The following is a 13,469-nucleotide window of genomic DNA, read 5'->3' as shown; positions in this document are numbered from 1 at the left end:
TGGTAATGACTATGATGATAATTAAATAGCTTGTGCCAGCGGATTAGATTCAACTGGAGGCAACATGTGGTGCACATCGAAAGTAGTACTAGTCTAAACTAGATCAAATTTGGATTAGTATAGTATACTTTTGACATGCACCACATATTGCCTCCACTTGAACCTAATCCACCTTCATTTGACACACTGTTATGGACATAATGATGTAAACCTCATAACTGGTATTGTATCAATATTTGTACATGACGCATAAATACACTAAAACTAAAAAAATAAAAAAAATACTAGTAGCGATGGAGAGAAAACACGCTGCCAGTAGTTACATTAGCAGTAGCGTGGGAGTGAACAAACGCTGCAGCTATTTATCCTAACAGTAGCGCGTGCGAGCACGCGTTACTGCTAAGCAATAGCTGTAGCGCCTTATTAGTAGCGCGCCTACCCGCGCTACTAGTGAGTACAAAACCAGCGCTACTGCTAGGGTTTTCCCTAATAATGCAATAGTATATCACACGCCGTCCGCCGTCGGTGGGGTGGCTGCAGAGGCTTCTCTACCATTCCTATCATTGCGACATGCCGGTTCTTCACTTGCCCCGTCGTCTGCTGGCTGATGGTGATCGCCAAGCAGATTGCTGCGGCAGGTGCCGTGGAGACGGTGTACGGGAGGCATGCACATAGTTCACGGCCGAGGAGAGGAAGCTGGTAGAACTCAGGCCGCGGCAACGTGACGTCGTCGGTGTCATCGGCGTCGTCGTGGGTGCATGCGATGATGATGTTTCCGACCTCGAGCTCGCAGCTTGCCGACGGCTCAATCTCACGCCTGCGGCGCCTGCTTAGGCCACCGATACCCCGTCGTCCGTCCAGGCGTACCTCGCTCGACCTTCAAGTTGCCCGCGAAGCGTCATGAGTGGGCCGTGGCGCCTCGCGACGTCGAGCAGAGCGCGGTGCGGCAGGGCGCCTACGAGGTCGCTACCTGGGACACCTACTCATCGGGCGGCTGCCTCCCCGTCATCGCCGTGCTCTCCGCGGCTCCGGCGCTCCGCCACGAGCACGACATCCTCCGCTGCCTCCACGCCAGCTCCGCCACTATCGTCGTTGGCTCAGTTTTTCTCTCCCCACTCTGTGCCAGCCCACCGCTCACGGCAGATGTTCCTCATGCGACCTGTCAGTCCCAAGCTCAACCTGATGCCTGAAATCTGAAGTTACTTGCAAGTGTTCAAAAGTTCAGAATATTCAGAACCGAGCTAAACAGATAAGGGAGAGATGGAATGACTAGGATGCAAGCTTAGTGCTACCCATCGATCTGATGGTTTACATTTCGGCGTGCTCGGTGTTCAGATTAGTTGTAATTTTTCGCACCTAAAAAAAGTGCTTAAATTATGTAAACAATGTTTGAATCACTGTAAACCAAAGATGGGCGCTGCCTCTCTAATATGAATGACAGTGTAGAGAGTGGATGGGATGCAAGCCATCAAGAAAACCAAATTTATCATTCTCCTATATTTTTGTTTCCAGTCCTTTAGTTTCTCCTGCAAACAACTCTGTTTTTCTCTTATCTCTGTACCACGGCAAGCCAGCCGCCTCTTTGATTCCACAGGCAATTCGCCATGTACTACTTCAATGACGATCACAACTGCGCATCAGCTTTGTCACGATTATACGACGACGACGGCTTCATCGTTGTTGATCCATCGCTACAGCAGACGACGCAGCCACAGTACTACTACACACCGCCATACCAATTGCTATTCAAACACACTGCTACTGCTGGCAGCCATGTGAACGTACGAGTATGACGAGATCTTTGATTAATTATGTGTTACTGTTTGGTTTTATTCAACACACGATCCAATAAACCATTGCATATTATTTGCCTCTTAAGGTACCAGCTATCTAATGATTTATCGATTATCGTTGTCATGTTGTATGCTAACTTTTGAGGTGCTGATTAACCATGGCAGTATGTGATGAATGGCCAATCAGAACGGTGACCTTGATTTATGCTTTTATCTGATGAGACGTTACAATCACTCTAAACCTTTTTTTCCAAAACATTAAAGTAGGTCTAAAGGGTGGAAAGTTTACACCAAATATACTCCAAAATACGGAATAAAATATTTCCTGCCTCTTTGGAATTACTACTACATGGATGGAAAAATTAATGATCAAATCAAATAATCACTTCCATAAAAAAGAAGATAAGTACAAGAATTATGTAGGCTGTTGAGGTACAAGTTTCATACATTTCACATGCATGAATGTTCACAATAATTGTGGTTGGTATCAGGCTTCTTTCTTTCTTCCTCAATGTTGTTAAAATGAGGAACTTCAGTCCTGTCATGTTCCCTAACATACGTTTTATCACTGATTATAACAAAACAACCTCAGGTTTCACTTCTATTGAGTTCTTAAATATTGCAATTTTTTGTAGCATTGTTCTTGCATTTTTAGTATATTTATTTGAACCTAATTAAGATACATGGGGAAAATAGTTACTCCAATTGAATTGCAATTTTGGTGTTGTCAAACCGCATGGCAAACATTGGAATATTTGCTAGGAAATAATTGGAACAATTGATGTTCTGCTCTCTCTCTCTCTCTCTCTCTCTCTCTCTCTCTCTCTCTCTCTCTCTCTCTCTCTCTCTCTCTCTCTCTCTCTCTCTCTCTCTCTTAAAAACAATCCTTTACCGAGACCGAAGCCAAACCAAGATAGTCAAGAACTTTAGGCATGTCTTGGCCACAGTCATTTCCAGAACTATGTGTTCTTCAAACTATAGTGAACACAATAGCCAAAAACTTCAGGCATTTTGGACCAATCAATTCATTTTCTGTTTTTTGTACATTAAACTGTTCATCACGGGCACCAATCCTGCAGGAAGCTACACCAGGATGTCCTAATCTAACAATAATTATCTATGTTTCTTTTATCTTACCACAGTAGAGTCGTGCCACGTTCCGCAAGAAAAGGTGATCCCTATCAGAGATGTATGAATATGTGTTTCCCTCTTTAGCAACGTTCAACATGCGTGATGCCAATAAATTTGCTTATTTCTTATTTATTTTCCAACGTCCACAATTGTACGTACAATGATCTGTTATCTTAAACTGATAGCTTTAATTGTAAACAGTAAACACAATCCATATGAACACACCGTATCGATGGGCACGGTGTGCCGCCGCGCGGGCTATGCTAGTATAAGCTACAAATGAATGTAATGCATTTTGTAGTCCTATTAAAGTGGCGATGTGTATTTCCTACCTTCTTTTTTTAGGGGTATTTCCTACTTTCTAAGATGTAGCACTCATGCTAATAATAAATCCATCCTCTCCATTTTGCATTCATCCATATATTGCCTTTTTATAATTACAAACTTACGTATGTAGATTTTTTATTTCAATTTTAAATTCAAACAAATCAATGACAAAAAATATGTGCACGGCGCATCAATGTGGCGTGGCGTGTAACAATGGCCTTTATGATCCGTATAAATACAATGCATCACCAGGCGCCGTGTGCCGCCGCGCGGGCTATGCTGGTGAGCATCCAAAGCCAACTTTGTTGTGTACGTCAAGCCCGAGCGCCACGGCACCTGCACCCCTTCCGGTGTCGGCCGCATGACCGGGACAGTGAGCATGGCGAGGGCCAACATCCCATGAGCCAGGCCAGCACGGACGAGCATGTACACATCATACAGTGCGGTCGCTGCTCGTGACGTGGCAGTCTAATATGGATGACATGTCAATGTTTTTTGTTCAAAACTGAGTCCAACTCGGACGAAAACCACTTAAAACACTTCAAGTGGTATGAGGGACTAAACTTATCGGTTTTATAAGTTGAGGGACTACGGTTTACCTATTTTAAAGTTGAGAGACTATTTCTTTACTTTCAAGAGAGTTGAGGGACGAAAAATATACTTATCCCTTTAACTTCCTTAAATAGAAAATCCTATCAAATTTGAAGTGACTGCAAATAAGAAGTCTCCAAAGTGATTTGCAGATACACTGCTTTAGGGTTAAGGCAGTTTTAGTTCAACCTCTCATTGACTGGTTATAATCTCTGTCCCTGTAATTTTTTTCTTTCGTTTCTTTACGCACCTCGAGTATGTACAGTTTGTAAGTTCCCCTTAATTTTGTAGAATGTACACCGGTGGGGCTCCCCCTACTGCATCACTGTCAAAAATGAAAAGTTTTTTTTGACTCGAACAGCAGGTGCTCTGCCTTTTCATTAAAGATTAGGAATATACAGGGAGTTTAACAGTCATCAGAAGACGCTGACTGTACAAAAAGGGGAGACTAAAACGCTACTCTCAATATATCTAAGTCAGCTTTGATCAACGAGAGCACACCGTCCGATGAGGTTGATTTGGCATTGAAAACCCTTCTGTTCCTCTCATTCCAAATATGCCAAGCGAAGTAGGCAGCGACCGCGGCATGCTCTTTGGTACGCTGGGAGCAGGCCCTCCACCATTGAGAGATCGACAAAAGATTAGCAGGCAGAGTAGGACAGCACCGTGGCCGCGCCAAACATAGCTTGGACCAGACAACCTTGGAGAGACGCAAGTGTTGAAGAGGTGGAGTGTTGTTTCAGGTTGTTGAAGACAGAGGGCACACGTCGCACTCTGGTCACTCCCATGGGCACGGAGCCTGTCAGTGGTTGGGAGTCTGTTTTGAGCCAAGGTCCAAAGGAAAAAACGCAGCTTTCTCTCAATCTTCAGCCTCCAGATCAGGTCAAGCTTAGGTTTGGCGATGGAGCCAGTGAACTGACAGGAGTAGGCCGTATTAGCGGAGTAAGACTTGTCCTTCGTCCAAATCCACTTGATGGCATCGCTGGCGTCAGACAAGTCGACATTCTGAATTTTCTCCCATAGCAGCAGAAAGGAGTGCAGATCATTGTGTGAGCTAATTCTCTCAAGTCCTTTCATCCACTTGCTACCTTGAAGTGCCTGGGCAACTGTGTTGGATTTCCTGCGAGCTAGTTTGAACAGGGAGGGTGCAAGGTCCTTGGGGGCGGCTCCGTTCAGCCACTTTGAGTGCCAGAAGCTTGCAGTCTGCCCATTGCCAAGGTGGATGATGGTCGAGGCATTGAAGAGCTTCATTTCGACGTCCGAGCAAGGAAGCTTCATGCCTAGCCATGGCCGAGGCAGACTTTGCCACGCGAACCATGTCCACTGCAGCCGGAGAGCCCTACTGGAAAAGGATAGATTTTTTATTCCTAGACCGCCATACTTCTTTGGTGAGCAAACGACCTGCCAGTTTACTGCACAACTTCCACCTTTGGCTTCTTCCTCACAGCCTTTCCAAAGGAAACTTCTCCTAAGTGTTGGGCTGTGTGTGTATGTGTGTGTGTGTGGCCCAAAGGCCCACTAGTGTACATATATGTACCCTACTCTGTAGCTAGCCATGGGAGAAGGAATCCAGAAATTTCCACACAACTCTTCATGGTATCAGAGCGGGTGCGGCTGCTGTAGCCCCCATCGCTGCCGGCGGCGAGAGGGACGGTGGAGGTCAGGAGGGGAGAGAAGAGCAGCGTCCTGGGGTGGTCTAGGATCTGAGAGGAGCAACTGCTGGAGGAGAGTAGCCCCCCGTAATGGTGGTGGTCTGGAGTGGAGCAGGAGAGGAGCAGCTGCTGGAGGAGAGTGTCGCCCCTGCTTTTGGTGGCTTGTAGTGGAGCGGGAGAGGCAAGCTGCTGGTTGAGACAGAAGAAGGCAGCTCGTGGAAGAAGGCAGAGAAGGGGAATCCGGAGGGAGCTGCTTGGGGTAGATTTGGTCGCCTGTGACAGTGAAAAAGCAGAGACTGCTTGCTGTGTACAAAAGAGAGGTGAGTCTTGTATTGAGGCTTGTACTGCGGTTTGCCTGTGTATTTGAGTGCTGCTGCAGCAATGGGGGAAAATCAAGGACTCCAGCAAGTGCTTGAGAAGTTGGCACAACTTCTCACAGAGAAGACCGGAGGCAGATCGCCCTCTGGTAGAGAGATGATACCTCATGCTGAAACTGTGCAGAAGATTGAATTGATGCCGAATGATATTAAGTTAGAGGGGGTAAGAAATTACTTAAGTTGGCCACGAAGGGCTTTGCTGATCCTAAAGACAAAGGGGTTAGAGAGCTTTGTTGAAGGAGAATCAACTGAGCCAGTGGGCAAGGCGAGTGCAGAATGGAGGAATTGGAATACCACCAATTCATTGGTGGTGGCATGGATGTTAAATTCCCTGTCTCCGAGCATTGCTGCAACTGTTGAGACAATCTCAAATGCCGCTGAGGTATGGAAAACTCTGTCGAAGCTATACTCCGGGAAAGGGAATGTGATGTTGATGGTGGAGACACAAGAGAGAGTTAGTGATCTGAGACAGGGGGAGCACACTGTAATGGAGTATGTTGCTGAGTTGCAGCGATTATGGGCTGATCTAGATCACTTCGACCCTCTCGAGTTGCCACATGCAGATTGCATATCTACTGTTAAGAAGTGGATTGAACGTAGGCGAGTGATCCAATTCCTCAAGGGTTTGAACTCAGAATTTGAGGGAAGACGCGCTACTATGTTCCACCAACCCACTCTCCCCACTTTGGAGGAAGCTATAGCAGCAATTGCACAAGAGGAGGTCAGACTGAAGGTGATGAAGAACAATATAACAACTCCATCTCGTCCTGCCTTCATAGTAAGGAATAGTGAGACCAGGGAGTGTTTCAACTGTGGTGAGACAGGGCACTTGAGTCGTGATTGTCATGCCCCGCGCGGGGCTACCCGCGGAAGAGGGAGAGGAAATGGCCGAGGTGGAACAAGAGGAGGTAGAGGTCGAGGATATAGGATTGGTCACAAAGCAAATGTGGCGGTCCATGAAGATGAATCCTCTGACAAAGTTGAGTTCTCTGTAAAAGAGTTAGAAGAGTTGAGGAAGTTGAAAAGGAAGATGGAGAATGCGGGGAATAAAGGCCAAGGAGACATCACATTTGGTGATTTTGCTCACTTTGCTTATGCCAATGAAGGTAATTGTGCCCACACATCTACTTCCTCACTAGTATCACAACCAGATTGGATCCTTGATTCAGGTGCATCTAAACATGTTGCGGGCACATCGAATGAGTTTGAGTCATATACTCAACATCCACCCACACGTAAGGAAACTATCCAAACAGCCGATGGCACCTCACAGCCCGTTAAAGGCGTTGGCACAATACAATGCACACCACTTATTAAACTTTCATCGGTTTTGCATGTTCCTGCTTTTCCGGTCAATCTTGTGTCAATGAGTGCTTTGATAGACGATTTGGATTGTCGAATAATAGTTGACCGGAAAATATGTATAATTCAGGAGAGGCGAACAGGGAGGAAGCTTGGGACCGCAACCAGACATAATGGGCTATGGTACATGGATCGTGAGGATACAAACACCGCAACGTCTACCGTGTTAGCAGTGATGATGGGAGAGAAAGAAGCTACTGTGATACTTCTACATTGTAGAATGGGACATATGTCTTTTGATAAAATGAGCAAAGTATATCCTGATGTAATGTGTGGGGTGGATAAGAGTAAGCTTTTGTGTGACGCTTGTGAGTTTGGCAAACACACAAGGAAGTCTTATGTAAATAGGGGGATTAGGAGTATATCTCCCTTTGTGCTTGTTCATTCAGATGTGTGGACATGTCTGTTATCTCTGTTAGTGGAATGAAGTACTTTGTTACATTTATTGATTGTTACTCTCGCATGACATGGGTATACCTTATGAGGCACAAGGATGAGGTGTTCAAATGTTTTCTGGATTTTTATGCCTATGTGAAGAATCAGTTCAACACACAAGTTCAAATGATCCGGACAGATAATGGGACAGAGTATGTGAATAAGGAATTTGGTGCTTTTCTATCAGCACAAGGTATATTGCATCAAACCTCTTGTCCAGATACACCTCCTCAGAATGGAGTGGCAGAAAGGAAAAATCGCCACATCTTAGAGGTGGCTCGGTCATTGATGTACACGATGAACGTGCCAAAATTCTTATGGAGTGAGGCTGTGATGACAGCTACATATCTCATTAATCGCATGCCATCAAGAGTGATTGGAATGAAGTCTCCATGCAAATGCTGCTAGGTGAGAACAAATTTGTGGTTCCACCCAAGGTTTTTGGATGCACTTGTTTCGTTAGGGATCATAGACCCTCAGTGGGGAAGCTAGATCCACGTGCAGTGAAGTGCATCTTTATTGGATACCCATCGGGACAGAAAGGCTACAAGTGTTGGAGCCCGAGTGAGCGACGCACATTTGTGAGCATGGATGTGACATTCAGAGAATCTGAGCCATATTATGGTGAGAGGACTGACCTTAGCTCATTGTTTGATCTTGAACCCCCTAATGTTGATGGTGATGGTCGAGAGGGGGGACATGAATCAAGTAGCGAGGAGGGTGAAGAAGCAAGGAGGTCAAAGGTAGTAATTGGTTCCATTCCATGTCCGGTGAATGAACCAACAAGTGAGCAAGCATGGAGACGAGTAAATGAAGAAAAAAACCTACAGGTGTATACGAGGAGAAACCAAAGGAAGGTTCTCGCAGAACAGCAACAACCTGTAGAGCATGTTGAGTTGCAACACTTGGAGCAGCAGGTACAATCGGTAGAACAAGAAGGACCTGAAATAGGTGATATTGTCAATTCCACTCCATCAACAACTGATACACCATGCAACACACCCACTCCATCTGGGAAAGATAGCTCTCTTGAGTTGCCAATTGCTTTGCGGAAGCTAACTCGCATCAAGGCCGGAAAGCCTCCATCAAGGTATGGCTTTGAGCATGACATAAGCAATTATGTATCTTATGAATCTTTGTCCCCTGCATATAGAGTTTTTGTTTCATCACTACAATCAGTGGAAATTCCAAAAGACTGGAAAACCGCAAAGCAAGATCCAAAGTGGCATGATGCTATGATTGAGGAATTGAATGCCCTTGAAAAAAATAGAACTTGGGAACTTGTACATCTTCCTGAGGGAAAGAAGGCTGTTAGTTGTAAATGGATATACACAGTGAAGCAGAATCCAGAAGGGAAAATCGAAAGGTACAAGGCAAGACTAGTTGCTAGAGGATATAGTCAAACATATGGGATTGACTATGATGAGACTTTTGCACCGGTGGCAAAGATGAGCACAGTGAGGATCCTGATCTCTTGCGCGACTAATTTTGGGTGGCCTTTACATCAGTTAGATGTTAAAAATGCTTTCTTGCATGGCGACCTACATGAAGAGGTGTACATGGAGATTCCGCCTGGTTTCTCCACTCCTAGGACCGCCGGAAAGGTGTGCAGATTGAGAAAGTCACTATATGGGCTCAAGCAGTCACCACGAGCGTGGTTTGACAGGTTTAGGCATGCGGTATGTCATATGGGGTATAAGCAATGCAATGGTGATCACACGGTGTTCTATCGACACGCAGAGCGTAGGATTACAATCCTTGCAGTATATGTGGATGATATCATAATCACAGGAGATGATGACATAGAGATATTGCGATTGAAGAAGAACCTAAGCAAGGAATTTGAGGTGAAAGATCTTGGCCACCTTAGATACTTCCTAGGCATTGAAATTGCAAGGTCTCCAAAAGGGATAGTTCTCTCTCAAAGAAAGTATGTTCTGGACTTACTTAGTGGCACAGGTATGCTTGGATGTCGGGCTGCATCAACACCTATTGATCAAAACCACAAGCTTTGTGCGCAGTCAGGAGAACCAGTGGATAGGGAGAATTATCAAAGGCTTGTTGGGCGACTCTTATACTTATGCCACACAAGACCTGACATTTCCTACGCTGTGAGTGTGGTAAGCAGATACATGCATGATCCTAGGAGTGGCCATCTAGATGCAGTACACCATATCTTGCGATATCTAAAAGGTAGTCCAGGGAAGGGGCTATGGTTTAAGAAGAATGGCCATTTAAATGTAGATGGTTATAGTGATGCTGATTGGGCGAACTGTCTTGATGATAGAAGATCTACTTCCGGATATTGTGTGTTTGTTGGAGGGAACCTTGTGTCATGGAGAAGCAAGAAGCAATCAGTTGTATCAAGATCGACGGCTGAAGCGGAATACAGGGCTATGTCATTAGGCCTTAGTGAAATGTTGTGGGTAAGAAATCTTCTAACAGAACTGAAAGTGATGAGAAGGGGCCCTGTGAAGGTGTGGTGCGATAATAAATCAGCTATCAACATAGCCAACAACCCAGTCCAGCATGATAGAACAAAACATGTGGAGATTGATCACTTCTTTATTAAAGAGAAGTTAGATGAGGGTATAATAGAATTAAATTATGTAAGCTCAGGGAACCAAGTAGCAGATAGTCTAACTAAGGGTTTAGGTGTCAAAGAATGTAATTTAGCATGTAACAAGATGGGAATGATAGATATCTATCATCCATCTTGAGGGGGAGTGTTGGGCTGTGTGTGTATGTGTGTGTGTGTGGCCCAAAGGCCCACTAGTGTACATATATGTACCCTACTCTGTAGCTAGCCATGGGAGAAGGAATCCAGAAATTTCCACACAACTCTTCACTAAGTTTATCAATCCTCTTGATCAGCCATTTGCTGGGAGTGAACAAGGTCAAAATATAGGTGGTGAAAGAGGTTAGGACAGAGTTGATCAGCGTCAGCCTTCCCGCTTTGTTCAACAATTTCCCTTTCCAACCTGCCAACTTGGCAGCGATTTTGTCAATCAACAGTTGAAGGTCAGCGCGCCTTACCTTGCCAAGACTGAGAGGGAGCCCGAGATACTTGCAAGGGAAGGAGTCAACAGTTCCTGCAAAATCCAAAAGTGCTTCATTGATTGTCAGTTCATCACAGCAGATAGGGAAGGCCGATGATTTGCTGAAGTTGGTGAAGAGCCCGGAGATCCTCCTAAAAGCATCTAGGATTGCTTGAGTGGCCGCCATCTCATGCTTGCACGGGTTCAGAAAAAGTGCAACATCATCGGCATAGAGGCTGACTCTGATGGAGGCGAGATTATGAGCAATAGGCTTGAGAATCCCAGTGTCCGTTACAGACGCAAAGATACGCTGCAGTGGCTCAATGGCGATCAAGAAAAGGAAAGGCGACAGGGGATCGCCTTGGCGCAAGCCACAGCAGTGGTAGAAAGGGAGCCTCGGGTTGCCATTGAGGAGCACTCTGGAGGAGGTTGAGCTCAGCACAATTGCAATCAAGTCCCGAAATCTCTGTCCAAAACCCATGGTACAAAGCACCTCAAGCAGGTAATCCCAACGAACGGAGTCAAAAGCTTTAGCTATATCCAGTTTCAGAAAGATTGCCCCTTTCTTGGCCCGGTGCAAGCTCTGGATGAGATTCTGAACATACAAAAAATTATCTTGGATCGATCTTCCCTTGATGAAAGCACTTTGACCGAGAGAGATAAGATGTTGCATAGCAAGTGCCAGTCTATTAGCAAGCAGCTTTCCCAAAATCTTGGCAATACTGTGAGAGAGACTTATTGGGCGATAATCAGCAGGGCGCAGAGCGTTCTCTTTCTTCGGGATTAGAACAATGAAGGCCGAGTTCAACAGGTTCCAATTACTTGCATCAAGGGCAGAGAGCTGGTTGAGGGCATTGAGAAGATCCATCTTAACCGTGTGCCAACACTTTTTGAAAAACAGCCCAATGAAGCCGTCCGGGCCTGGTGCCTTCTCCGCAGCCATATCTTTAACCACTTTGTCCAGTTCCTCCAACTCAAAAGGGGTCTCGAGATGTCTCAGGTCGGCGGATGGAAGGTTGAGATTATTCCAATTCATTTTCATGCCGGCACTCTCCAAATGGCCCAACAAAGATGTGAAGTGGTCTTTCAGCAGTCGCGTCTTATCCTCATGATCAGAAGCAACATGGGCGCCATGGTGGAGGAAGGGGATGTGGTTTTTCCTTCGTCTGCCATTGGCTCGAAGGTGAAACATCTTGGTGTTTGCATCTCCTACTCTGATCCAAACCAAACGTGATCGCTGCCGCCATCTTATTTTCCAAATAGCAGCGAGAGCAAGCAGCCTACCCTTTAGCATCGGACGCAGGTCCAGCTCCTGTGAAGTTAGCAAGCGGTTCTCCATCGCAAGGTCCAGCTGCAGTATGACCTGAGACGCGACTGCAGAACAGAATTTTCTATCTTTGATCAATGCTTTGCTCCACTTTTTAAGGGCTTTGGAAGTTCTCGTAAGCTTGGTGTGCAGCTTCTTGATGCAATCATTTGTATGCAACTGCTTGGACCAGGCTTGGGAAATAGTCTCACTGAAACCGGCTTCGTTAGGCCACCAAGCCTCGAACCTGAAGCCCGAGAAATGATGCGCTTGTATCTTCTTCATGATCAGTGAGCAGTGGTCAGAAATGTCAGTGGAGCCCGACAAGAGTTGAAAGTCGGGATATTTAGATTCCCACTCCGCAGAGAACATCACTTTGTCGATCTTGGTCAGGGTAGTGTTCAGTCGCTCGTTGGACCAAGTAAAGCGACGCCCGATCAGAGGCATCTCCCTCAAGTGCAGGTCATCAATGGCAGCTCGAAAGGCACGGATTAGACGGAGGTTTACATTACTGGTGCTTTTCTCGGATGCACGGCTGATAAGGTTGAAATCCCCAAGCACAACCCATTCAGACGGAGCTGAAGCTTCGATGTGTCTAATCTCATTCAGGAAGGCGATTTTATCCTCAGCAAATTGAGGGACGTAGACCCCAGTCATCATCCAGGAGGTGTTGCAACTTAGGTCAGTGATCAGGGCAGAGACAGAGAAGATCCCTTGCAAACTAGGTTGTGGACTAACTTTGAAGTAGTCGGAGAGGCTGCAATGAGGATGCCCCCTCTAGTGCCATCAGCAGGAAGATAGACGAAATTGTCCACAAAGGAGGAGTCCAAGGTTTCGGCAATGATACTATTGGAGAAAGAATCCAATTTAGTCTCTTGTAGGAATACAAGCTTACATCGGTGGTCACGAGCAACACCAGCAACAACACGACGCCTAGCAGGGTTGTTCAGGCCCCTTACATTCCAACATAAGATAGCACTATCCATAGGCAAACTGAAAAACATCTGGACAGGACCGGACTGAGGCACTAACAAACATCTTAGCAAGGCAGACAGCAGCAGCAGAAACATGCCTAAGCAAACACACAGAAGAAGAACCAGCAGATGCGCTCGACATGGAGCAGTGGTGTACAGTCATTGGAAACTAGAGGCAGCCATCAGGTCCGGCATTAGCCAAACTACTGCCCCATCGCCGCGGCCGTCAGACGGGTCGACGCAGCAGCCTCAGGGCGCCTCCCCATCTTCCCCGTGGCGGCGACCAGCTCGGTGATCGCGTTGATGAAGTGGGGAGGAAGGGGCTGCTGGTAGATATCCTTGTACTTTTGGATGTCGTCGGGGGCCGGCGGCTCATCCGTCGTCTTCTCGTCGTACTTCTTGAGGAGGACGGGTGGACCTTACCCTTGGTGGAGAGGCTGTGGGTCGGCTGCGCAGCCAGGTCGCCGCTGCGCCGCTGGTGAG

The sequence above is a fragment of the Triticum aestivum genome, chromosome 2A (genome assembly GCF_018294505.1).
Source record: "Triticum aestivum cultivar Chinese Spring chromosome 2A, IWGSC CS RefSeq v2.1, whole genome shotgun sequence".
Taxonomy (NCBI): domain Eukaryota; kingdom Viridiplantae; phylum Streptophyta; class Magnoliopsida; order Poales; family Poaceae; genus Triticum; species Triticum aestivum.
This window is presented reverse-complemented; position numbering follows the sequence as displayed.